General features: G+C 38.1%; 1 protein-coding gene across 3 annotated transcripts in view; it reads right to left on the bottom strand.

Annotated features, from left to right (window-relative positions):
- Window positions 1–27,114, bottom strand: part of RPTOR (regulatory associated protein of MTOR complex 1) — a 539,367-nt gene that overhangs the window by 251,935 nt on the left and 260,318 nt on the right. The gene's annotated exons all lie outside the window — the stretch shown is intronic.

Raw genomic sequence — 27,114 nt, 5'->3', positions numbered from 1 at the left:
TGTGCCTGTTCCAAGAAATGTTGGTGCTGGCTATGGTGACAAATGCCTTACTTGCCTCCATTTCGATTAGAATAATAATCTCTATGCAAGCCTCTATTTGAAAAGTATGCAGAAACTTCAGCTGGTCCAAATAACCTCAGTCTGGTTATTGATCACAGCAAGTTACAGGGAGCGTACAACTCCCATGTAACAACAGATCCACTGCTTACTGGTCTGTTTCTGGGCATAATTCAAAGTGCTGGTTATGACTGAGAAAACTGTATGACTGTTAAGATCCAGGTTTTCTGAAAGATTGTATTTTTTTTCATACCCTCGTGTGAGTTTGCCTGTGTCATGAGATCTTCACACCTTCTCCCTGTCCCACAACCCTATTCTGGTAGGAACATGAGAGATAGCTTTCTCAGTGGCTGCTTCCAAGCTCTGGAAAGAGGCTAGAGTGGTGCCCTCCATGGTGTCCTTATGGCAGTAGGTAAATACTTTTTTGTTTGGAAATCATTGGAAACTAACTGGTTATGGGGAAAGAGTTTTCAATAATGTGATGTATTGTCTATATATTTTCTTTTGTTGGTATGCTTCTACATTGCTTTTAATTCTATTATTGGTTTAATTGTATTTTAACGTTTGTATTCTTTAATGATATGAACTGTTACATGCACCTATTTTAATTTTGTAAGCCACCTTGAGCTCCAGGGCTGGAAAAATATAGGAAGTAAACAAATAAAATAAACCTAATTAGCTCTAGTCAGATATCATATTTTGAAAAAGATGGAATATTAAACAAATAAGCAAAGAAATAAATGCATAAATAACAATTGGATTGAGGTTATAGAGTTAAATGAACTTCTGATCTGGCAAAGGATTTCTGTCCAAATAAAAAGATCTTGTATCACATACAGAATTGAACACATTCTCATATTTTTTTAATGCACAAAAGGAGCTGCTGAAACAGTTTCAGCATGACAAATTGTGATGAAACTTGAATCTGTACAGATGACAATCAGACAGTTATAATGACTGTGTGGATTACCTACAGAGCCCTTTAGTTGTGGACCTCCACTGGTACAGAAACTGCTGTTTGTGAAAACATTACTGCACAACAACAAAATTCAGACTATTAAGTAGGATCTACTATGACATCAACCACCAGCTTTTGCTGTGGAGTCACTCTTTCACCCAGAAGCCTGTAGGTGATTCAACTGCATGGTCACAACACTTGGAATTGAAATATTAGTCCAGAGAGCCCACTTCTGTTACAATGAGTAAGTGATACATAAGGTTTCATCGTCACTACTCCAGTGACGCCAATCATTCTCTCTGGCACTCTAACAAATAATTCAATTTCTGGCACTAACCCTGTCTCTCACTGGGAGGGACAAGCAGAAAGCAACACTCATTCAGAACTTGTTCCATGTTTCCACATTAATGCTCATGACCCGGCTCAGTGTTAACACATTGTAGCACATAGATAATCTTTCTCTGTTGAGAAAGTCTCTGGGATCATATTATAATAAAAGTCTGTGAAATATGCATTCAGCAGAGGAGGACTGGCTGTACTGGTAAGATGTGTAAATGCAGAGGCAACAAATGTAAATCTACCTCATTACAATAATATGTGCTACATTAGAGTTTTGGGTTTTTTTGTTTTTATTTTTTGGAATGTAATAAAAAGGCAGATGGGAGATTGTCCCTGAGCTTTGCTGCTTAAAGTGGCACAGCCAAGCACTTTGCTGCCAAACATAAATCTCTTTATAGGCTCCATTGTACTATTCCAGCGCTGTAATCAGTGCAACCATCTTCTGAATGGACCAATTAAACACTGCACAAAGATGCTCTTAGAGTTTAATTTCTGTGAAATCTCATTTGTTTGCAAAACTATTTTAAAAGCTTGAGAACAATGTTCTTGTCTCTAACAATTATAGTTCCTCACGTTTTAGTCTGGAAAATAATATGGTTCCTCCAATTTAGGGCCAGGGATTATTTAGATTGAAAACAATAGAAAGCATGAAAATAAATATTCCAAAGGAATAAAAATAAAAAGCTAAGGGGATGGGAGAGTTTAGCAGACTTGCTATTAGGTAAAAAAAAAAAACCTCTACATATTTTTATTATTAACAAATAAAATCAATCTCCATCATATTTGATTATTTGTGAAAGATTAATTTGATTATTAACAATAAAGTCCTCCCCCATTCACTATTAACAAAAAATCCCCCTGCTTATAATTATTAATAATAACTAAATAAATAAATAAATGTTAAATTTACATTACACATAAACTGACATCAACTATGACACCTACTGTAGTCAACATCATAATTCTATCAATGGATATAATACTTATAGTATTATGCCTCAGAATTTCAATGGCAAGTCTGATGGCTTTTTTAGGGGGGGGGACAATTCTGAGGAGCACTGCATAAAAGGGCTTGGAAGAAACATTTGTCCTATGGAATGCACTTTGCTTATTCCTGTACTAAACCTTCAGCTGTGAACTACTAATCTAAGTATTGAAAGAGAATTTCTGTGATTAGAATTTCAAAAGCTTACAAATAGTAAGCACCATCAAGATAGTGCTTTCAGGCACACATTCAGGGTTCTACTCATAATAATGGGCAGATAAGTTCCAAAATGTAGCAAGAAAGTGAAGTGCATTACCATCTGAAAAGTCTAGCTGCACACACTGTTGGAGATAATTAGGTCCAAAATTACTTAACTGTACCACTGCTTGAATCTTACTGCAAACCACAGGAACCAGCTACTTAGTCATAATATTGATGAGCTTATCCATCATCATCATTATCTAGATATTTAGGTGTAAATTTATCAACTAAGTTAGATAATATTGTACAAGGTAATTATAATCAATTATGCAAAAAATTAATAATCAAATTTCTAAATGGATAAGTAAAAATTGGAAAATGATAACAAAAATTAGAAGCTCGACTCAGGCTTGCATCCTTCCGAGGTCGCTAAAATGAGTACCCAGACTGTTAGGGGCAAATTAGCTTACTTGCTAATTAGCTTACTTGTTGTTCACCACTATGATCTTTGGAATAGCGGTATATAAATAAAACAAATTATTATTATGTTCAAAATGATGGTATTACCAAAGTTTTTATACTTATTTCAAACTCCCAGAAACAATTCCTAGTAAAGTTTTAAAGAAATGGGATAGGTCAATATTAAAATGGATATCAGGGAATAAAAAAGCCAGATTATCTAAGGCATTATTATATAAGCATCAAAGTAATGGAGGATAGGGAGTTCCATCACTCGAATTATATTTTGAGGCGGTTCAATTGCTAAGAATGATAGAGGTAGAATATAATCATAATACAAAGTGGGTTAAATTAGAAAGACAGAGCAATCAAATGGAGTTTGCCTCTGTCTTTCAGGGGAAAACATGGGGAAGAAAAGAAAAAGAGAAAAGAATTGGTCCAATGAGGGTGAATTATAAAATATGGGAGAAGTGGAGTAAAAACCTGGGTATAAAAAATAGGAAGTGGCTACCAATTGAATATTTAAATAAAAGTAACAATGAATATCTTGGAAAGATAATTAAAAAATTAAAGAATAAGGGATTTAAAGTAATTGGAGTTTTGTATGATTTAACAGGGGCACGAATTCAGGAAGAAAAATTAACTATTTTAATAGGTAAGCAATATTGGATTCAAATAAAAGGGATAATAAAATTACTAGATGAAACACAATTAAATATTGATGACCAAATGAATTATTAGAATAATTAAAAAAATAGAAGGGGGGTAAAGGACTAATAGGAAAAATTTATAAGAATATGTTAATAACCCAATTTAGAATGATAGAGGGATTGACAATGAACTGGGAAAAGATTTATTGGTTGATATAGATAAAATTAAAATTTGGCTACAAGAAATTGTTAAAATTAAAAACACAAATGTAAAAGAACAACAAATGAAAATTATCGGAAAATGGTATAGGACACCACACCAATTAGCATTTACGAATGACAAATTTCAATCCAAATGTTGGCATGGATGTGGAGTTAAAGGGATATATATACATATGTGGTGGGAATATCCATCGGTACAAAAATTTTGGACTGAGGTTAAGCAACAGATAAATACAATTATAGGGATAGAAATACAATTAAGTAAAGAAAACTGCTTGACTCTCAATTTAGGGGAATTAGGATTGAATAATAATCAAAAATATGTAACAAAACAATTTCTAAAAGCTGCTCATGCAGTGATTGCTTATGGATGGAAAAACAAATTAAATTGGAACAAGACTTACTTATTTAAATATATAAAAGAATATATATTATTCAACTTCCTTAGGGAAAGAAGACTAAAATACATTGGGGAAAGCAACAAAGAACCATGGGAAGACAAATGGGAAATAGTAATTAAGAACATGAAAGGTAAAATGGGGTATGAAGAAGTTAACAATATAATCAATAATATTTTCCATATCTCCGAAACCGATTGTTAATTTGATTGGGTTGTAAATTTCTCTATGCTGTTTTCTTATTGGGGGGGGGGGGAATTATAATATGAAACATGATTGTATAATATGTATTATACATGGTGTAATAAATTTTTTTGGAAAAATTAAAAAAAAAAAATCATCATCTAGATTCTTTTTATTCTAATTCCTGTTTGCTTGCTTCATTCTTTGCTTCCCTCCTTTTTGTCCCCTTCTTTGGATGGTTCCATCCCAGCTACAAAAGAAGAACAGTAGCCAATAAATACTTGTGTTGTCCCACCTCTAAAACACTTTTTATACCACAAATTCCTGGGTTTCCAAATCTCTGGACCCAATCCTGAGTCTTAATGTTTGGCCTCTCTTCTATGGTCCTCAGGGTGAGAGAGAAGAATCTCAGGGGAAGATAACTCTCTCAAAGTAAAAATGTGTGTGTGTGTGTGTGTGTGTGTGTGTGTGTGTGTGTGTGTGCATATTTCTCATTTGTTAGATTTTTTAAATTCGAATAGCGTAATGTGGGCAAGAATGGTTGGTGTTCAGTGTATCATGCTTAATGGCATTACCAGAAGCTGCCTTTTGTAATAGGAGCTACCTATGGCATCACAAGAGGTTAGTCAGGAAATGACATTGGTGTGGCCACTAGGGGGAGCTGTTGTGCAGATAATTTACAGCTCCAGTGGCAGCTAACATATCAGCATTCAAACAGGGCATCATCGGAATGTTGATGCAACTGTCAACTGTCAGTTCTCAACTCTCACTGAGATAGTGAGAGACAGTTGCTGCCTCAGAGAGTGGGCCGTGTCTGTTACTGAGAGGCAGTGTTAATGTGGCTGCCTCAGAGGTTGTGTTATTGTTGGCTGATGTAAATAGTGTGTTGGCTGATGTAAATAGTGTGTATTAGAGACGGATGTCCAATACACTGTGTATATACTGCAAAGGAAGATTAAAGCCCTCGTTTAGAGTGAAGGCTTGTAAGAGTCGTTATTAGTTGAAGACATCTTCACAGATTCCTTCTTCTTGGCGTCCTGTCGATGTGGTTGAACTCTGCAGGTGGTCTGGTGGACACTGCGCGTCATTTCCATAGGTCCCAACAAGAGTTATGGGCGCAGCACTCAGGCCACAACAGTTATATCTAGGTCTCAGGTTTTGGCATGAAAATCTCAGGTTGATAGTCCTGACCTGTCACTACTACAAAAAGCAGTTGGGAGAAACTGCTGAACACCAAAGCACTATGATGGCTTTGCTCTGTAAAGACTAATAAATATAAAATTAATTTAGCCAGCTAAGTAAACATTTTTGTCTCTGTGAACTTGCCTTCTCCCAAGTTTAGCTCAAATAACCAATCTTCAGTGAATCTAGGTAGAAAAAACCCTATAAAATATGGAAGAGTTATGCACAGAAGAACAAAACAGCAAAATTCACTTGAATGGCACGAGGAACATTGTTAGTGCCAAACTTTCCTTGGAAAAGTTAACAGAGAATACATAGTACTAGATGTCTGTAACCAAAGCACTATTTCTTTAGTGCAGATCAATATGTACAAATTCAGACCTTGCCAGATTCACTGCTCTTTGTCCTTCATAATGCTGCTGCCAGGTCATAATGGCAGGTCAGAACTTCCCTTCCATGCAAGTTGATTTATTACATTTGTCACAGTTTTCTGACCACAGACACATGGAACAGATTACAACATCAAAAACAAGAAAACACTACAACGTAAATTAAAAACATTTACCATAAAAACAAACACTTTAAGACATCAGAAAATAAAACGACATCCAAAACAAAAACTTAAAAACACAGGCACAATGAAGAACTAAATATCTGCTGGAAAAAAGAGCTTTCAATTAATATCTGCATCCTAAAATACACAAGACTTCAAGTACAGCAGCTCTGTCAGGATCTAGATTTTTTAATCCTGACTTCTTGGCTCATGCTGAAGTCTTTCAAATTTCTCTTGTTCATCCTTCTTGCTAGTAGTATGGACCCACTTCAGTCCTGAAGTCCAGTGTTATTTTACTTCCTCTTTTCTTCCTATTTCTTCATAAATGTGTTTTCAATGACATCTTTATTACTATGTCAAAGGTTCCTCTGATCTAAACTTTTTAGCCTACTACTAGTTTTGTGAGAGCCAGTGTGGTGTAATGGTTTGAGGTGACTCTAGAAACCAGGGTTCAAATCCTTGTTCAGCCATGGAAACACATTGGGTGACCTTGAGCAAGTCACATTCTTTCAGTCACAAAGGAAGGCAAAGGCAACCCTTCTCTGAACAATTATTGCCAAGAAAATCCCGTAACAGAGTTGCTATAAGTCGGAAATGACTTGCAGGCACACTGTATCTTAACTAGCCTCCTTTGCATTACCTCATCATGCCTAATCCCCACATCACAGGGATTTTCTTGATTCCTATCAAGTGGCAATAGATGCAGTGAAGAAATCCTTCTCCGCTGCACGTATTGCATCTGCAAAGTCTTGTCCAGCAGAGCTATTCAGGGTGGTGAAAGAGCTAACCCAAATGCCTCCCACCCTGACCCTCTATTAGAACTAAAGCTTTCCCTTGACCCCCTGGATAAAAATAACTATATGCTTCTTTCCATTTCTGGGCAAACTGATCAAGAGAGCAACTGCCATTCAACTCCAACCAGTCTTAGAAGAAACCGATTATCTAGATCCATTTCAAACCAGCTTTAGGACAGGATATGGAGTTGAGACTGCCATGGTTGCCTTAGTACCTGAGGGCCCAAGTCCTCTGAATTCTCCTCATGACTGGCCATGACAATTGACAGGGGAAGTGTGACCCTGTTGGTGCTCTTTGACCTCTCAGTGGCCTTTGATACCATCGACCATGGTATCCTTCTGGAATGCTTGGGAGAGTTGGGATTGGGAGCACTGCATTGCAGTGGTTCCGTTCCTATCTCTCAGGAAGATTCCAGATGGTGATGCTAGGAGACAGTTGCTTTTCCAAAAGAGAGCTAAAATTCGGTGTCCCTCAGGGTGCCATTCTGTCCCCCATGCTGTTTAACATTTACATGAAGCTGCTGGGTGAGATCATCCGGAGACATAGGGTGGGGTGTTATCAGTACACTGATGACATTCAGATCTGCTTCTCCATGTCTCGGACTGCTGCAGTGACTAAGGAAGGCATCTCTCCTCTGAATGAATGTCTTAAGGCAGTAATGGACTGGATGAGGACAAATAGACTTAAACTGAATCCTAATAAAACAGAGGTACTCACCATGGGAACCCCTAATCTGGGTATGGAGATATGTCAACCAGTTCTGGATAGGGTCATGCTTCCCCTAAAGGTCTGTGTTTGCAGGTTGGGGGTGCTCCTGGACTCATCACTTCAGTTGTCATCACAGATAGATGCCACAGTCAGGAGTACCTGCTATCAGCTTCGGTTGATATGCCAGTTGCGACCTATCTGGAGCCGGGGGACCTAGAAACGGTTGTACATGTGCTGGTAACCTCTTGTCTTGATTTTTGCAATGCGCTCTACATGAGGCTACCCTTGTGCCAAGTTCAGAAGCTTCAACTGGTCCAAAATATGGCAGCCGGATTGGTCACTGGTAAATCCAGATTCAGCCATATAACGCCTATTTTAAAATCCCCCCATTGGCTGCCAATTAGCTTCCAGGCACAGTACAAAGTGTTGGTTATTACCTTTAAAGCCCTAAATGGCTTGGGCCCAGCCTACTTGCAGGAATGCCTCTTTCCATACAATCCATCCCGCACACTCAGATCTTCTGGGAAGAACTTATTGCAGTCAAAGAAGACCAGGTTGGCTGTAATTTCCCAGATGGCATTCTCAGCTGCCCCTCCAAAAATTTGGAATGACCTGCCAGAGGAGATCCATCATATCACCTCTCTTGATGCCTTTAAAAAGGCGATCAAGACTGATCTCTTCTGGCAGGCCTTCCCAAACTGACTCCTACTAAAAAGAATCGCCCTGTCCTCCCCAAGTCATTTTGCTCCTATTCGCTATTTTTAAACTGTTTTTAACTATTTCTGTTGTCTAATCTGTTTTGATTATTATGTGGAGAGTGGAAGGTTGGATGGTTGGGGGATTAGGTAATGTTGTTGATTGTTGTATTATGTATTTAATTTTCATTGTAACCCGCCTTGATCCGTAGGGAGAGATGGGATATAAATAAATATTTATTTATTATTATTATTATTATATTATTATTAATCATAACATACAATTTCTCCTAATCTTAAATATGGCATTTCTTCAGAGGCTTCCCTTTTTATTAGCCACTAGTGGCATCAGCTGCTGCTCTTTCAGTCCACTGTTAATTCTATGACTTCCACTGCCCACTTTTTCTTTTCTTCTCTCCTCTTCCCAGTCTTCAACCTCCTCACAAGGCTACTCTTGTCCTCTCTATCACTATTAGAACAGACTGTAAATTGAAACAAACTGGTAATAGCCCCCTTTCCTCTAGATTAACTTGAAAAACCCATGACACCCCAATTCTTGGAATAGCACACTGGAAGACTTACTGTGAGGCTCCATTCTAGCCAAGGCAAAGAAGGGTAAATTTCTGGTGCTACCCAGATGAGGCAAGCATTCATATGTTAATTTCAGTGATTCGATATCATGATCCGTAGTTCCATCTCTTTAGTTCTTTGTAAAGTGAGAAGAGAAAGGAAAAAAGGAAAAGACCCCCCCCCCCCCGCCAAAAGAAAAAGGTGGATGGATTGCTCCTTTGGCTTGGGCTAGAATGGGCCTTTGTGGCAAGTCCTCCAATGTGCCATTTTCAGTCAGTGGAGAAGGATCCAACCAGGAAAGGGAATTACCCTAGCAAAACCAACCCCTTGGAGGGACTGTGGCAAGAGAAGATAATTAGAAACAACATGATGGAGCACTCTGGGACCAAAGGATGCAGGAGATTAGGAATAGTATTGCCATGAAAACCATGCTGTTGGGTATGGTCTTTACTCTGCATACACAACAATTATTCTCAGAGACTGGCTCCCTTTGTAACAATGGTGAAAAAACTAAGTACACTTCAATTAAAAAAAAGTGATTTATTGTCATACACAAATCTTTGAGAACATCTTTCACAAATACAGTCACAAAGCTGCCTACCCACTATACACTAAACATGACATATTTTGCAGAAATATATACCAGTCATTCACCATCACTGGCTCTAATGACAATTAACAAAATATAATCATTTGTTTAAAATAAATTCATAAGCTTATTTACTTGGTTTTTTTAACCAGTTATGAGACTTGAGGGAGGTCAAGTAGACAATCCTATTTTAGTCCACTCAGCTTTGAATTTATCTTACATTTGAATGGCTAATTAAAGTAATAGGCTCTCTTGAGCTGCATGTCATCCATATATAATTCTTATTCCTTTGGTATCAATGAAAAAAGAAATATAATACCATCACAGCCAGGTGCCCTGGGGAATGTTATGTTTATCTGAAGAAGAAGTGAGCCTGCATAAGGAACACGAATATCCAGTAGGAAACACTACCAACAGTAAAGAAATATCTAGTGTGCAAATATCTAAGAAATGAGGTTTTTACAGGACACGACACACACAATTATTGACAGACACACACAAACTGTGGGCTTAGAGAGTACACACAAAAGACACACAAAAAGACACAGTACATCTCTAGTCTGTATTATCATAATTTCTTCAGCACTTTCCTTCAATCCAATACCATTCTCCAAACTACTGGAGTGTACAAAGAAGCACAAAAAGGGAAAGAGATTACTTATTCAACATAAGCCCACAATTCTTGCCCCATGTCCCCCAGCCCATAGAAGAAGCCATTTGTAATGACAAGGGGCAGAGTTACTGTATATCTATTACCGCTATGTCATACTTCCTTCCCAAAGGACCCTTTAGAACAGTAGTTCCCAGCTTTTAGTCTTCCAGATGTTTTGGACTTCATCTCCCAGAAACCCTAGTTGGAATAACCATTTGTCAAAGATTCTGGGAGTTCCAAGTTCAAGATATCTGGAGGACCAAAGTTAAGAACCACTGCTTTAGAAGGCAAGTGAAATCTCCCCCATGCTTTTCCCCCCAGAAAAGAAATTGCTCTGTCTGTCTGCATTCATTAAGTGATTTTCTGTGCAATCATGTATCCCATGTACACTGTCCTTCACAGGACCCTAGTGGCTGGTACTGCTGGCTCTGCAATGAAATGAAGCAATGGAGCATGAAGCATGCACTCCTCAAAGTAGGACTTCAGGTTGGGGGCAGGGACAGGGCTACCACATTACTGAGCTTGTCTGGAAGGTGCTTTGTTTTTCACAGTGTAAGTACTCTGAACTATAGAACTCCATGACCAACCCTTTCCTAATTTTGCTTCAAGTATGTTGGATTGTTTATTGCTGGGTCTATGCCTGAGCCTTTTAAAAACAATTACAGACAGTGCACAATTCAATTTAACCTAAAGAAAATTTCTCATATGTTCAAAACACACTGCAATAATAATCCAGTCTGAGACTGCTTTAACTGCCCTGTCCCAATGCTAGGGAATTCTGGGAACTGTAGCTTTATGAGACATTTAGCCTACTCTCTAAGAAAGCTTTGGTGCCACAACAAACTACAGTTCGCACTGAGCCAGGGCAGTAACAGTGGACTCAAACTGGATTATTTCTGCAGTGTGTTTTGGATCATAGTTTATATTCTGCTTTGTTATTGGCCTTCTCCTCTGGATGCTGCTGCTAATCATGACAAACTACAAAGCAATTTGCTCTGTCCAAGAAAAAAAAAAAGGGGGGGGGGTGACATAAGGAATTCAGCAAGCATTGCAAAAGTAAGTAACCCATGCATTCTTTTTTAATTCAGTTCAGCCAAGGTGAAGCAATAATGTCATAGACAACTACACTCCTCAGCCACCCTTCCATATTTGCTATGTTAAAAAGCAATACTGCTTAATTAAGCCTATCTGATATTGCACTGGAGAACTTGGTTATTTTGTGACATTACAGTATGATTTTCACATTTCCTCCTATTACTCACATTCTTCCCGCTGTGCAGGCTCTGGGGATTTTGTTTTCCCCATTTCATCTCTAAATTAGCTCCTGTTGAATCATTATTCATTGCATCAATGACAGGCAGGCATTAATGAATTACTGATTTCCAGCTGACACCCTCCATGATCATTATAATAGAAACAAGGTAATTTTAGCCTGAGACTTGTTATTTGAATAGTTTCTGAGAATGTTGTGTATGCACAAGCAAAGGTACTGGATTGATGACATCAGAGATCAAAAAGGAGTGTCCACTGAATGACCATAGCACAAACAGGTTTCTTCTGCATCCATGGGCCTAAACCCTGACCTGTTGTGATTATTTATTGGATTTAGGAGTAAAATAAGCATTTTATTTTTCTTTGAGGTAGTTTTAACATCTTCAGAGTAAGCTATCACTTGGGCATATAAACAGATTATGCCAAATATGGAGGCACACTATTCATATCTGGCTGTTAAAAATGCTAGAACTCAGAAAGAAAGATGCATAATTGTTGAAGAACAAAACATAACCATTCTCTTGTCTCATACATTTTCTCAGACATCTGATATTTTTGGAATATATCCACACATCAAAACCTTTAATGCTGGCAGTCAGATATTTAGCCTCTCAAACACAAGGATATTTTGGTCACTCCAGAAAAGACTTAAAATATATCCATATGGCAGCTCTAGCAGCAGTGGAAGCAGCACTGGCAACATGTTTGTTCACCAGGATGCTGTGTGAGCTTGGATAATGAGAAATCTCATCTCTTCAAAGAAGGTGCAAAGTAATCTTTGCAAAAAGTCTGCAGCCTAATTGGAAAACAAACTCCTTCTCAAGATTTAAAGACAGCTAAATTATAAATCACAACAGACAAACCTATCTACATTTTGACTTCAAATTACGAAAAAGCAGATGTCCTTTGTAACTGATACATGTAACAAATTAGAGGTGAGGGAGTTCATTATACATGACATTCTGGAGAAAATGGCTTCAAAGAAATTTCATTAAATACTACTTCTCCTTACACTAGCACACTCTTCTGATCTGGCTGTTTCCCATTTGCAGCTACTCCTGTATTGTGTGCATGCATGCATGTGCCCACATGTGCGTGCCTTCAAGTTGCCAGTCACAGAGTTTTCTTAGGGAATGAATGCTCAGGGGTGGTTTTTCCAATTTCTTCCTCTGAAATATAATCTACAGCACCTGGTATTCGTTGGCAGCCTCCCATCCAAGTACTAACCAGGGCTGGCCCTGTCTAACTGCCATGTTCTGACAGGATCTTATGCCTGTTTACTACAAATAAAAAATGACATCTTTAAATCATTATGTATGTAAGGTAAGCTCAGCTATATGATACAGTGCATCATAAAGAGGAATTATCCCATTCCTGCAGCTGAAACTAAAGAAAAGCCCTATTCAGGGTCTTTGTAACTGAAGAGAACACATTATCAACATGCTGTCCTGTCTTTTCCACTATTCTCTCTACACATGGAGGACATCTTTCTGGAGAGAGACTCTTGCATGCATGGTTTCAGCAGTCTGAACCCACTGACAAAGGAGGCTCTCCTCTGCAGCTCTCCACATGAGAAGAGCAACTGAAAATGAGAGAAGTACCTGGAAGTAGAACTACACGTTTTCTCCTTGCATGTTTAATCTTTATAGTTACAGAATTCCTGCATATAGTCTCAATGCCTAGTAGCAATATATATTATCTTTCATAAATTTGTCTGATCACCATTTACATAGATGATCATCAAAACATCTCATGAAACAAAACTTTATAAAGTAAAGTACAGTGAGCCCTCAGTATCCACTGGTATTTTGTTACAGGACCCACATGGATACCAAAACTCGTGGATGTTCAAGTCCCAATGAATGTGATGGTTAGTAAAATGATGACTCTTACATAATGGCAAAATCAAGGTTTGCTTTCTGCAACACACACACATGCACACGCATGGAAATATTTTCAAGCCATGGATGCTTGAATCTGTGCATGGAGAATCCATGAATATGGAGGGTCAACAATGTGAAAAATTAATCTGTTCTGAATTTCGCATCATTTGGTTCCATGGATGACCCCAAACTTGAAGTTTTATGAGACAAGTAGAAAAACTACACTTTTGCAACACTACACACAATTTTATACATCTCTTTGGTGTTTTACATAACTCTGGCATGTGTTATCCACTCCTGAATTTTTTCTACACAGTTAAATTGAAGCTTCTGCAGATGGCCCTGTCCCATTCTCCTTAATAGTGGTGTGTGCATGTGGCCACACCAGCGCAGCCATACACAAAGTACACTGCCATTATTACCAATGGAATGTGAGGGTTTTGCCATCAAAGGGGGGGGAGTCCAGAATGGAACACCCCCCCCCCCCACGGATAAGCAGGGATGACCATACAGCCCCCAGCATTGTAAACTTTCCTAACAGGAGAATTGTTCCATCCCCTAACTGGGTTTTACTTTTGCTGCACCTTTTCCAATTCTACAATATCTTTTTGAAGGTATGACAACAATACCCATACACAGGATTCCAACTGTGGACAGAACACAGATTTGCATAAAAGCATAATAATACTGACAATTATTTCAAATCCCATTCTGAAATAATTCTAATATGGGAATTGTCTTTTTTTCATAGTTGTTTCATGGGCTGATATTTCTATTGAGCTTTCCACTGTGGTTTCAAGATCTCTTTTATTATCAGTAACTGCCAGCTCAATTCCATATCCATGGATATGTTAAATAAAGATTTTTCCCCCCAGTGTCCATCCTTATGCTTGTGCTGTGAGTCACAATTGCCAATTGGTTCCCCCATTCACCCTGCGTGGAGAAATTGCTTTGAGGTTCTTCAGCATCATCTTCAAAATTAGCCATCTCACTGTTCAACTTCCTCAGGTGCAAAGTTCAGTTAAAGGAATATGTTACATATTTTGGTTAGACAGTCAGTAATTTCAGAAATAGGTTGTATCTGCTTGATGGCATCTAAACCTAATGATTTGTTAATTTTCATTTTGCCACTAAAACTTATAACTTTATGTCTTGTCACCATTAAGTGGCTCACACAAACAGCAGGACCTTTACAGAATTTTAAATATCAGCTACAGTATGGGCCAGATATGGCCAATACAGGGCTGTTTTTGTATTTCCCAGAGAATCCAGGTGATCAAAAAATATTTTGGGGGATTATTATTATTTTTTGGTCCCAAAATGCCCTCTAGAAGGCATGGGGGCACTGCCCCTACATTTCTGTGCTACCCAGCCCATTTTAAGCCCAGCAGATGCTATTTTTGACTTCTGGTCATTTCCTTTTGTTAAAAAAGAAACCAACACTGCCATTCTAACATTTTAGTGGAAAAAACCAGGTCAAGAGTACATCCTGATCTTTGTGAGGAGCATATTGACCCAATATACTCTCAAAATTCCTTTTTACATACCTTAATTTATATGTGCATTACTTTTGCAAAGTTTGGGTACCTTTTTGTTTTCAACTGGGGCAAAATGTTCATTTTCTGAAGAAAATCTTTGTTTCTGATAGTTTTATTGATTCCAGCCACACTGGTATACTCATGTACTCAGTGGTGTATTTTTTGATCTCCAATATGCATTCTAGTTTTGTTTTTCTGACAGCCTTTTTCAATAATTCCCAGGTTTAACACTCTTAAAGCTAAAGATTGTTCCTTGACATGGATGTCTAGTTGTAACCGACTATATGGGGCGGTGCTCATCTCTGTTATTAAGCCAAAGAACCAGCGTTGTCCAAAGACAACTCTGGTGGTCATGTGGCCAACATGACTGCACCAAATGCTGTTACCTTCCCACCGAAGTGGTACCTATTTATCTATTTGCATTTGCATGCTTTCAAAATGCTAGGCTGGCAGAAGCTGGGACTAATGACAGGAGGTCACCCCATCATGTAGCACTTGGGCCTCAAACTGTCAACCTTCTGATCTTCAGATTGTCAGAATTGGCATCTTAATCACTAAGCCACCACATCCCTTTTAACACTTTTGGCATACGTTTTTCAAACTGCCCCTCTCCCTTTACCAATCCTTAATATATATTTTTAAAGTTCTCTGTTGCAGTCAAATTTCATTGGACCTTTTGGGAATTTTCCAACATAGCGATTGATTTGATAATACTTTAGTCACTGTTTCCAATTGGTTGTATAATCAACTGCTGCAGGTACTGTCACTTAAGGTAAAAGAATCTCTAGTCCATAAAGGATCTCTGTCCATCATTCAAGCAACTTCTATAGGCCTTTTTATTCCTAAATCTTTCATTTCTAATATTCTGATCCAATTGTTGTTCACTGATCAGTGATGAGAATTGGGAATTTCCTTGGTCCAGTTCTATCATCTCCAGTCAATAAGTAGAGACAGAAGATTATTTAAAGGTTCTTTAAAACTGTATGATATTAAAATGCAGAATATTGTTTGAGCAAACATGCACAGAGTTGAGGTATGATTTATAACCTGCAAGATTTTTGCATTGAGGATTACTTGTGAGCAGACATGCACAGAACTGATTGGTACTTTGTATGCTGGTGTGAAAAGGCCTCAATTATTAAGGATTATACTTTGCCCCACCTGATTTGCTCTGATGCTGGTTGCTCTTGTCCTTGGGACCCATCCATATCCCCTGAACTTCACTCATTTCTGAATCAGCCACCAAAACCCTTTCAAAACTGGAATCTGGACTAAAAATGGTCCCCTACCCCTATGTAGACAGACCAACAACAAACTGATTGTCATCTCAACAAACTTTACCTGATATTTGCTTGTGAGGGGAACTGAAGTCCCGCATTATTACAAAATCTTCAACTTTCATTTCCTTCTCCAAGCTACTCTTGAGTATTTAGGTTATGGTAATGATAGCATGTTCCTATTACTAAATTAGTTTTGTAGCATGATATTGCATCTCTTTTAAAATTTGTACTTTCTTTGATTCTATGCCCTTTATACCACTAATAACTCATTCCCTGTACACTTTGCATTCAGTGATAATCTCATCCCACTTATTCTCTTTAGGTGTCTAAACAGAATTATGTTCACTGTATTTGTATGTACAGTTAAATTATCTATCCAGCCTAGGGATGCCATATCCCTGGCCAGGAAAACGTCCTACATTTTTAAACCTTGTCCTACATTTGTCCCAGTTTGGTGGTCCTCAGGTATGGCAACCCTAATCCAGCCTCAGAATGGCTGCTTCCAAAAATCTAAAATACTGACACTAGCTCCCACTCCACCTACTTTTTTTCATATGTAATTTCAGAGGATATGTGAAGATAATGCTTTATTTCCATAATTTAATTCTTTGGGATTTTATACTTCCCCCAGTCTCAAATGTTCAGAATTTGAAGTTTTCTTACTATTTCTCCTGATATAATCTATACACTGCATTACAATTTTATTTTATTTATTGTATTTTTTGAGAAAACAGTCCTGGTTTTTAAAAACTTATTTGATTTTTATTAAAAAAAAATGGCTGTTATTATTATTATTTTCCAACCCTCTTACTGCAACAACAATGACTGTTTGAATTTAAACATGTTAACAGTTTATTGGCAGCTATTCATTGTTAACTAGTATCCAGTGTCAATTGCTTCTTGTTAATTAATCACTTTATTTTATAGTATAAAAAATGCCATTAAGAAAAAAATCATTCTGTGATGCTTTTCCGAATCCAAGTATATATACATGTATACACTAAATATCACAAGGTAGAATCATATAATCATAAAGGTGGAAGAGACCACAAGGGCCATTCAATCCAACCCCCTGCCATGCAGGAAATCACAATCAAAGCATCCCTGACAGATGGCCATCCAGCCTCTGTTTAAAGACCTCCAAAGAAGGAGATTCCACCACTCTCCGGGGGAGTGTGTTCCACTGTTGAACAGCCCTTGCTGTCAGGAGGTTCTTCCTAATGTTGAAGTGGAATTCCTTTTCCTGTAGCTTGCATCCATTGTTCCAGATCCTATTCTCTGGAGCAGCAGAAAACAATCTTGCTCCCTCCTCAATATGACATCCCTTCAAATACTTAAACAAAGCTATCATATCACTTCTTAACCTTCTCTTCTCTAGGCTAAACATACCCAGCTCCCTAAGTCATTCTTCATAAGGCATGAGTTCTAGACCCTTCACCATTTTAGTCCCCCTCCTTTGTACACACTCCAGTTTCTCAATATCCTTTTTGAACTGTGGTGCCCAGAACTGCACACAGTATTGCAGGTGAGGCCTGTTCAAAGCAGAATAGAGTGGCACCATTACTTTCCTTAATCTAGACACTTCTACTGATATAGCCTAAAATCACATTGGACCTTTTAGCTGCTGCATCACACTGTTGATTCATATTCAATTTGTGGTCTACTTGGACTTCTAGACCCCTTTCACACGTAGTCTCTTTAAGTCTCCTTAAGGTGATTATATACAACGTATTACAAGACAATGGTTCTAAATGCACTTGGTGGAGGTAATGATGTGTTTCTGTATTTAAATTTTATCTCAAAAAATATTATATGTTTTTTATTAGTTGGCTCAGACCCATTCTACCACACTGCTGCTATTGTCTTGGTGGCTTTATGGAAACTCTGAGCTACCAAGAGGATATCTTTTTTTATTTTTTAATATGGTATTTATACCCAGCTCTTCAGCCCTAAAGGCTATCAGAGTGGCTTACAATTATTATTATTTTTAATTAGATGGTCACCTGCCCTCAGGCTTACAATCTAAAAATGCACAAGACAAAAGAAGAAGGGAATGGTGGTGGGGAAAGGGATCAGGTCCAGCAGTTCTTCTCTCCCTCTGAAGCCTGGACCAAGGCAGATGGACTGGAGGGAGGGCTCTGCTGGGCCTCTCTTTTCACTCTCCCGCAAGATGGATCAGATGTCATGGAGAGAGGGCTCTTCTTCTTAAGGACAGGCCTGATGGCACTGGGATAGGATAGGATAAAATGCTGAGTAGTACTTTGAACTGTGGGAGGAGTTTCTTTTTTGTGAAGTTCCCCATAGTTTGAAAATAGGGAAAAATATACCATTAAAAAAACCCTAAAATTTTCATTTTGTACAGTGGACCCTTGTTATACGCTGGGGTTTGGTTCCAAGATCTCCCATGGATAACAAAATCCATGGATGTTCAAGTCCCATTAAATATAATGACATAGCAAAATGGTGTCCCTTATAAAAATTGGAAAATCAAGGTTTGATATTTGAAATTTATACTTTTTTGGAACATTTTCAAACCATGGATGCTTGAATCCATGTATAAAAATTCCATGTATAAGAAGGGCCGACTGTACCATGATTAGCTCTCATTCTAAATTTGCAAGATCCAAAAGGAAGATATGAAATGTTATCCTTAAGCACTGAACAAAAGGGATAACTGGGTTTTGGGTTCTTGTTTGTTTATTTTTTAAATACTGTCAGGCAAAAAGAAACTGTAAACTTTCAACTTCCTAACTCATTTGCCTAATAGTCACAATTTTACTAAACGTTCTATCTCTCCCGACAAATAAATAAAGAGTATACATAATTTTAAAATTTCTCACTTTTAAAAATTACTACTTTGAGGGAAAAAAACTTACTTCAGGCAATTTTTATTTAAGACAAATTTAATATTACAGGAAAACAATTACTTTCAGAGAAGGAAAACAAATCTCTTCCATGAGCAGTATCTACCACTTTCTACATAGTTATGATGTGTCACACTAAAAGGAATCAATTTATTTAACATTTGGTTACCAAAAAAGGGAAAAAAAATAAGCCATGTTGGTGCCCCTAGTTTCAAAATGCCCTGATTTCAGCACAGCAAGATAATTCCCTCTACACAGAGAAGCTTCCAAATCAACATGAATATGAGCTAAGCCAATCTGACACTGCTTACTTCATTGTTTCACAAGCTTCTACTGCTGCATCCAAACATGAGAGTGACTGGGAAGAAGAAGAAAGTGCAAGTGCTTCAAATGGACTAAAATTGATGTTGGGGCAAAAAAATAAAATAAATCAGTCTTATCTGCTTTAATATACAAAAAAAGTTTTACAAGGACTTCTTAGTTTAGTTATGGGGGTGGCAGCAGAGAGGAAAAGTAAAAAAAAGACTTTAATAAAGATACACAGCAAACCTCTTTCCCTCAATTAAACTATAAATTCAGAAACCAACTTCGGCAAATGTTCTGACAGTTTAATCAATAATCAGTAGTTTAATGATGAAGCTATTCTCTATGCATTCAGTGTACCATTTGGCAGCCTTGAGAATCTTTTCAGCCATACCAGCTATTTATAACAAGAAATGCAAAATAAAGCTAGTCATTTTATACAGCATAGATTCATTGCATGAAGATATTTTCTGTTGATTTAGTGGTTTCTTCTCCTCTGCTTTCATCTGACAGAATCATCAAAGTGGTTTAGAAAAAAGACATAACCTTTGACTTTTCTCTTTGCACAAAATATCTACAAAGACAGTAAATATCTCTTTTTTAGTAGGACAAAAAACAAAAACAAAACTCAATTATGGAGGAGACAAGCCTCCTCCACAAAGCGGTTGTTCTTAAACATCTCTGTTTTAACTCTCCTGCTGCCCACTTTGCTGGTGATATACACAGGGAGAAGAAAAGGTTATAACAGTTTGTACACGCACTTTAAAGATAACTATTCCAAATAGACAGTCAAAACACTTTGCAGTCAAGCACATCAGGTATAAGAAACTCCAGTTTTTGCTTCCACCTTGCCCTGTATAACACTGCAGCCAAATTCAAGATTTCCCAACAGTACCAACCTAAGTGTCACCCAAACAGGTGACTAATGCAGCAGAAATTGGCAACACTAGCCAGCATGAATATTGAGTAGATGAACAAGATATTTGGGGCCAAAAGCATCAGTACCTTTCTAGAGCCCTGACTCTCACAAACTCTTTTCCGGATAATGTACAGAATCCTTAGTAAGATGCACAATTTGGCTGCCCCACACAAACCTTAAACATCCTATTCTAACTTCATCAGTTAGTCCCACGACCATCAGCTTCAGTAAAATGCAAGTAGTGCACCAATTTGTTAGTCAGAACAGGAAAAGAACCATAACTCCAAGTTTCCAGCTAAGGAACCTTGAGAAGAAATTCTAATTCACCACGGAAATCCATGATTGCCAGGGTTTTATGTCTTCAAATAAATAAAATTATATGACAAATGTGAGACAAATTCTGCAGTAATAAAACCTCAATTACATGACCTACATAGATTATGTAGTCTTAATGTTAACGCGTCATTTACCATTTTTAAGACACTATGAAGAAGAGAATTTTAAATAGAACAATGGTTTACGTTTCTATAATCTATGTGATGAATGTATGAGTTCATAAAAATTAATTTTAAAAAATAGAACAATGGGCTCATGGACCTGGAAGAGACCACAAGGGCCATCTAGTCCACACCCTGCCCTGCAGGAATACACAACTAAAGCAAACCCCAAAATCGGAGCATCCAACCTTTTCAAAGACTTCCAAGGCACTCTGTTCCATGTCAAACAGCTCTTATAGTTAAAAGGCTATTTCTCATGTTTAGATGGGATCTATTGTAATTTGAATCCACCAGTCCATGTTTTAATCTTTGAAGAAGCAGAAAACAAGCTATTTCCATCTTTTACATGACATACCTCCAGGTATTTAAATCCTAATCTTCTGCTCTCCAAGCTAAACATACAGTGGATCCTTGGTATTCTCTGGGGTTTGGTTCCAAGATCTGACATGGATACCAAAATCTGTGGATGCTTGTCCCATTATATACTGTACAATCGGGTAGTAAAATGGTCTTCTTTATATAAAATAACAAAATCAAGGTGTGCTTTTGGGGCCTTTAAAAACATATTTTCAAGATGTGAATGGCTTAATCTGTGGATGCAGAATCCATGGCTATTGAGAGCTGATACAGGCCCCTAACGTGTCCCTTATAGGGCATGGTTTCTAGACCTTTTACCATTTTGGTTGCCTTCCTCTGAACATATTCCATCTTGGCAATATCGTTTCTGAACTATGGTACATAGAACCCAGTATTTCAAGTGAGGTTTGACCAATGCAGAAGAGAGTGGGGCTATTACTTCCCTTGGTCTGGATGATCTACTACTGTTGCTGCAGTCTAGAATTGCACTGGCTTTTTTGGCTTCCACATTGTACAGTTGACTATGTTAAATGTACAGGTCAAGAATGAAAATATTTTTCTACTCTCTGTTTGGGCATGTAGAATAGCCAGGCCTTGGATTTCTTACACAAGATATAAGCAAGGCAATATATATGTTGGGTTTCCATAGGAACACAGAAAACATGTAGAATTGGATGGAGGTTATAGCTAATAATCTTGTCTTTATCCAAAATTATACCCCACTCCCAAGCGTGACATGTTCTGGACATTCCTGATGGACAGAGAAAAAGCACAAAGGCTTTAGAGAAAAGAGAATATGCCCAAACTCAACTTGACATTTAAGCAAACAGCATTGTTTAAATGTGTAAACTGCATTTGTCCCTGTACAGTTTCATTTTTTGTTCCTTTAAAGACTACATGCCATATCCTTACTATAACACAGTGTCAACAAGGAAGCAAAGCTAATTCTCACCAAAATGTATCAGCACTAAAAGAAGTTTAAAACGTTATGTGACAAGTTATTCTACAAACTCCATCTTTTAAATCATGCGGTTAGAAAGGAGGCAGGTGCCAATTAGTTACCTATACAAATGGGTATTTCCGGATCACATAGTTTATCTCCTCATGCAATGCCCAACTTTATGAGTTATTTAACAGCACAGATACTTAATTCTACAGTCTAAAACACAGACTGCAACAATAGTGCTGGAACAGTTAGGATAAAAAAAGAAAGAACAATTCAGAGCATGCAGTATGCAATCTGGTTGTGATTAAAATTACAAGAAGCATGGTGCAAACAGCAGGAAAAAGGAATTTTGATGCAGTGGCAGAACAGAAACAAAACCTGAAAAATCTACACAGCTTTTAAGTAAAAGGCCAAAGTGCGTACGTAAAATAATGCTCAAGGCAAATAAAAGAGCTGCAGTCATTCTGTCCCTTATTTTACCAAGCATATCTCCTAATCAGCTTTTGCAGCAAGCTTCTCTATCAAATGTGATGAGTCAAAGAGCTTTTGCTTTGTTTTTTTGCATATACTGTAATCCATCATTTCTAAGAAGAGCCTTATTTGCTCTGCCTCGTTCAGTCCATCTGGATTGGATCTCTCCTAAGGACCAAACACTCTTCAACATATGGATTAGGCTATGCTGTATAGGTCATGCAGTATCAAATCTTCAAATCTAGGTCTGAATATCCAACAGCAGCCCATATAGCCATGATGAGTAGCTATTTTCTTGCAGAGCACAGCTGGGAGCTGACAAAACATTTCATGTAAGGATGTTTTGACTTATACCTTTATTGTTGCAAAAAGTCCCCAGTCTGCTTTGAATATTGATCTAGCCAGTCAAAAACTTCATAGCAGATTTGTCAGATGTTGTCTATGAGGGGAAGGGGATGGGAAAAAGATGGAAGAGTTGTTCTGTTCCTTTCCCATCTATTCATATTGACAGCCGTGATTCTCTGAAGCTGCTTTGGGAGTGAAGTAGGACAGAGGGGGAATGGAAACTTTCCTATTTGTTCTGATCCCATTTCCCATTCTTGATGTTTCATGCAAATTTCACCCAATGGGGATAAAATTCATAATGGTTGTCAAAGTAATGAGCAGGGCAACAGGCTGGATTTCACTTATGTAATCGTCCATTTGAAAGGTGTATTTGTCATTCAAATCAAAAACAAAAGTTATGTGTAGATGCGCAGTTTTCCAAGTTGTACTGGGGCAAAGGATCATGTTTTCCCATACATCCAATCTAGAAAAATAAAGATTTCCCTGACTCAAATGACTACGAACTGCCCACTTCCCACAGTTCAGTAAATCAGTGCCTCTATAATCAAACCACTAAACATTACTCCAGTAACCTGAGAAATTAACAATAATACACTGGCAGACAGAACTACCATTATTCACAAACACAAGCACAGAATAAGCAATGGCCCACCCTACAGTTTTGTAGGCTTTACCTTTACACTTTCCCTTCTGCCTCTGTCTTTCTTTTCCCATAAGACTGTTCTTGAAACTCAGTGCCAATATTCTCCTACACACATCTGTGCATTCTTCAGCTAGGCAATTATTTTCTGTTTGAACCAACACTACAACTCCCATCGCTTCCCATAAAATCCCTATTCTACATACATAATGGTTATGGCCTGATCTAGCATATTATAATGCACATAACATATCACTAAGATGACAGGAATAATGCAAATCACAATCTATAGCAGGATCTACCAGATTCTGACAAATCTAACCTATACAGCTCTTCCACTGTATTATGTCAACTGTGCAACTAACTATACTATGCAGAATTGTTGTTATGTGCCTTCAAGTCATTTCCAACTTATGGCACCTGAAAGCAAACTTACCACAGGGTTTTCTTTGCAAGATTTGTGTAGAGGGGGTTGCTTTTGCCTTCCTCTGAAGCTGAGGAAGTGTGACTTGACCAAAATAGGTTTCAATGGCTGAGTGAAGATTTGAACCCTAGGCTTCAGAGCCACATTCCTATGCTTAAATCACTACACCATTTTGGCTCTCACTTTGCAGATACGGGATTCTTTTAGTCATAAAAAGACTACAAAACATGGGTGCGGCTGACTCAGGCTGTACTAAGAGAGGCTATGCCAAGGGGGACTAAGTCGAATTAGATCAAGAAGAAACAGGCTGTGTTATTTTCCTACTCTGAGTTGCCATCATCATTCCAGGGCAAGATGGTGAGTTCAAAAGTGAAAGAATGGGGAAAAGGTTTTTAAAAATCAGGTTTATTGAGCCGGGAAGAGAGGGAGCTGTAAACATTGGCAAGCAATGTCCTCTCTCCTTATTCTCTTCCTTATCCACCATGGGGGAGGAGCAGACAACAAGGATTGTCAGGAGACAGAAATGGCTATAGCTGCTGGCTGAGAGAGATCAGGCACTGCTGCCACACTGCCCACTCCAACAATTTTTGCCACTCTTGAAACAGAATGGTAATTTGGAGAAAGGCATTTCATAACACCTCTATTTCAGACCAAGTATGACTCTTATGAAAAATCTGGGTTCTAACATTTTTAGTCAATGCTTTGTAATATCAAATATGATTTTTCAATTCTATCTCTGTATAATTAGAATCAAATAAAACCTTAGAATCTTGGGCCTGAAGAGGAAGAGACCTCCCTCCTTGCCAACTGTCATCTTCTGCTTGGAGGAAGTGAAAGGGCAGACCCAACGGCATCGGGCCTGGCCTCGATTAAGAAGAAGAGCCCTCCCTCTAGTCCAGCTGTCTTGGTCCAGGCCTCAGAGTGAGAGAAGAACTGCTGGACTGGATCCTTTGTATTGTGTCTTTTTAGATTGTAAGCCTGAGGGCAGGAAACCATCTAATTAAAAATAATAATAATTGTAAGTCACTCTGAGAGCCTTTAGGGCTGAAGGGTGGGGTATAAATACCATAAGTAAGTAAGTAAGTAAGTAAGTAAGTAAATATAAACCTTTCATTTTAAAAAGCAAGTCTTTTAAGAATTCTGTTTTGATTTTTAAGCATCATTAAAAAAGATGCTCTACCAGGGAGCAAATGATAGAGAAAATGGTCATTTCAGCATTCCACTCTTGTAAAACAATACTGTTAGTTATGTGTCACCAGGGGCCCAGTCACACTATAAGAATAATACACTGTGATTCCACTTTAACTGCCACAGTTCTGGGATTGGCAGTGGAGGGAGGAACCTTCAGAAAACTCAGCCAGGCAGCTCCCCTGGTGCCTCTGAACAAACTATAAATCCCAGGATTCTACAGGATGACGACATGATAGGTAAAGTAGAATCATGGCCCTATAACTGTCTAGCGTGACTGGGACCCAGGTCCTTCTGGAGCTATCCTGTTTAGAATTGTGATTAAAATTCATTATTTAGATTTGTGATTAGAATTCATGATCATTCCTAATTTAGATGTCGATTTATTCTTCCAAAAATGAGTTCACCTAGTGGTAGGCTGAGTGTCACGTTCATCCCAATTCCAATTCAAGTCATAATTGAGTTCAACAAATCTGAATACACTTTCATTTATGCCAAACCACTGGGGGCATCACAAACCAATGTGATGCTCCCAAAGGAAATATGGTGGAGGCAACAAGATGACTCCACAGTCTCCATTACCTGGTAGCGACATCTGCAGCACTTAGGTGCAACAGTGCTGCCCATCCCACCCCAAAGTGCATGAAATGCTGTTTGTTGCGGCAACCTGGGAAGAAGGAGAGATATTCCCCTTCTGCCGGAGCAACAGGCAAGTAACTGGAAGGTGGGTATGTGGGTGGTGTGGAAAAACTCTTTCCTGGCTCAGATTAAAACTCATTCTGGAGAAGAACACAGGAATTCTAATGCTAACCAAAAATTTAAGGTGAGTCACAATGATGTTTCTTTCCCATGTCAATAAAGTACCTACATCAACAGCATCACTAGGTATGATTCATAGGTGCTCATGAGATCTTCAAAGATGCCAATTTGTAATCAGCTCAAGTTGGAGGATTTTGCACAATATATTCAAAGCATTATGCGCAAGGATGAGACATACCCACTCTTGCTGTAAAAATAACTGGCAAAAACCAAACCAAAGAATAAAATAAAATAAAATGACTAGGGTCTGCAAGACTGCCTGCATGAGAAATGATAGAAGCAGAAATGATAAAAGAGAAATGATAAAAGTAAGGCAGAAATCACCACCATACATGCTAATTTCACCATGAGAAATAATGTCTTGGAAAACTAGGGTTGGCTGCTGATACTTGCTGCTTAATGCTATCCAACCGTATTGGAAGAAATTATGTGACAGCAGTACTATTCTAAGAGAGGAAATTCTAGATTCACTAAAACAAGCATCAAAAATTTCCTGCAAAAACATTACAAAAATTGCAAACTTTTAAATTTAGATTGCATAAACAGAACCATATCTTGGCGAATGAAATCTTATCTATCCTTTCCCAGCACCAGGAAAGTATCTATAATTAGGGCAAGATGGAACCCAGGGGATTTATAAAGACTAAGAACAAAGCTGATAGTTAATGTAAAAAACGAGTGTAATTCTCTAAAAAATGTAATGTGCCACAGTGGAAAACAAGTTGTTTATTTGTCTTTGCACATGTTTCTGGCAGAAACTCAAGTTGCAGAAGGAGTTTTAGATCATAAGGGAGAATGACTGCAGTGGTTTAAAGATAGTCATTGCTTTAGTAAGCGTAGTGAAAACTTTCTTTCTGCAGTGCTACAACCCTCATCATCTGTGCCAGTGAACATCATTAGGACTGCAGCAATGCCATGCTTACTCCAGTGCTGGAAAGATGGCAGAACTCAGTCAATGCATATTCAGCAGCAAGCATAAGCAGTGTCAGCAATATCACTCTCCTCAATCCAAGCTTTCATGAAGCACCATCACTGCATCTTATTACTTAACATCTTCTACCGTGCTGCCTACTTCAAAGGATGGCTATTCTGCAGAGGCAAAAGAAGTATGGTGGTGGGACAACTCCAACTACGTAATTTTCGACACCAAATTCACTTTATTTCTAGCAACT

Source organism: Sceloporus occidentalis, unplaced genomic scaffold (genome assembly GCF_023333645.1).
Source record: "Sceloporus occidentalis isolate IW3139 unplaced genomic scaffold, rSceOcc1.0.p SCAF_1, whole genome shotgun sequence".
Lineage (NCBI taxonomy): Eukaryota > Metazoa > Chordata > Lepidosauria > Squamata > Phrynosomatidae > Sceloporus > Sceloporus occidentalis.
Note: the sequence above shows the minus strand (reverse complement) of the source record. Positions and strands in the feature narration are given on the sequence as shown.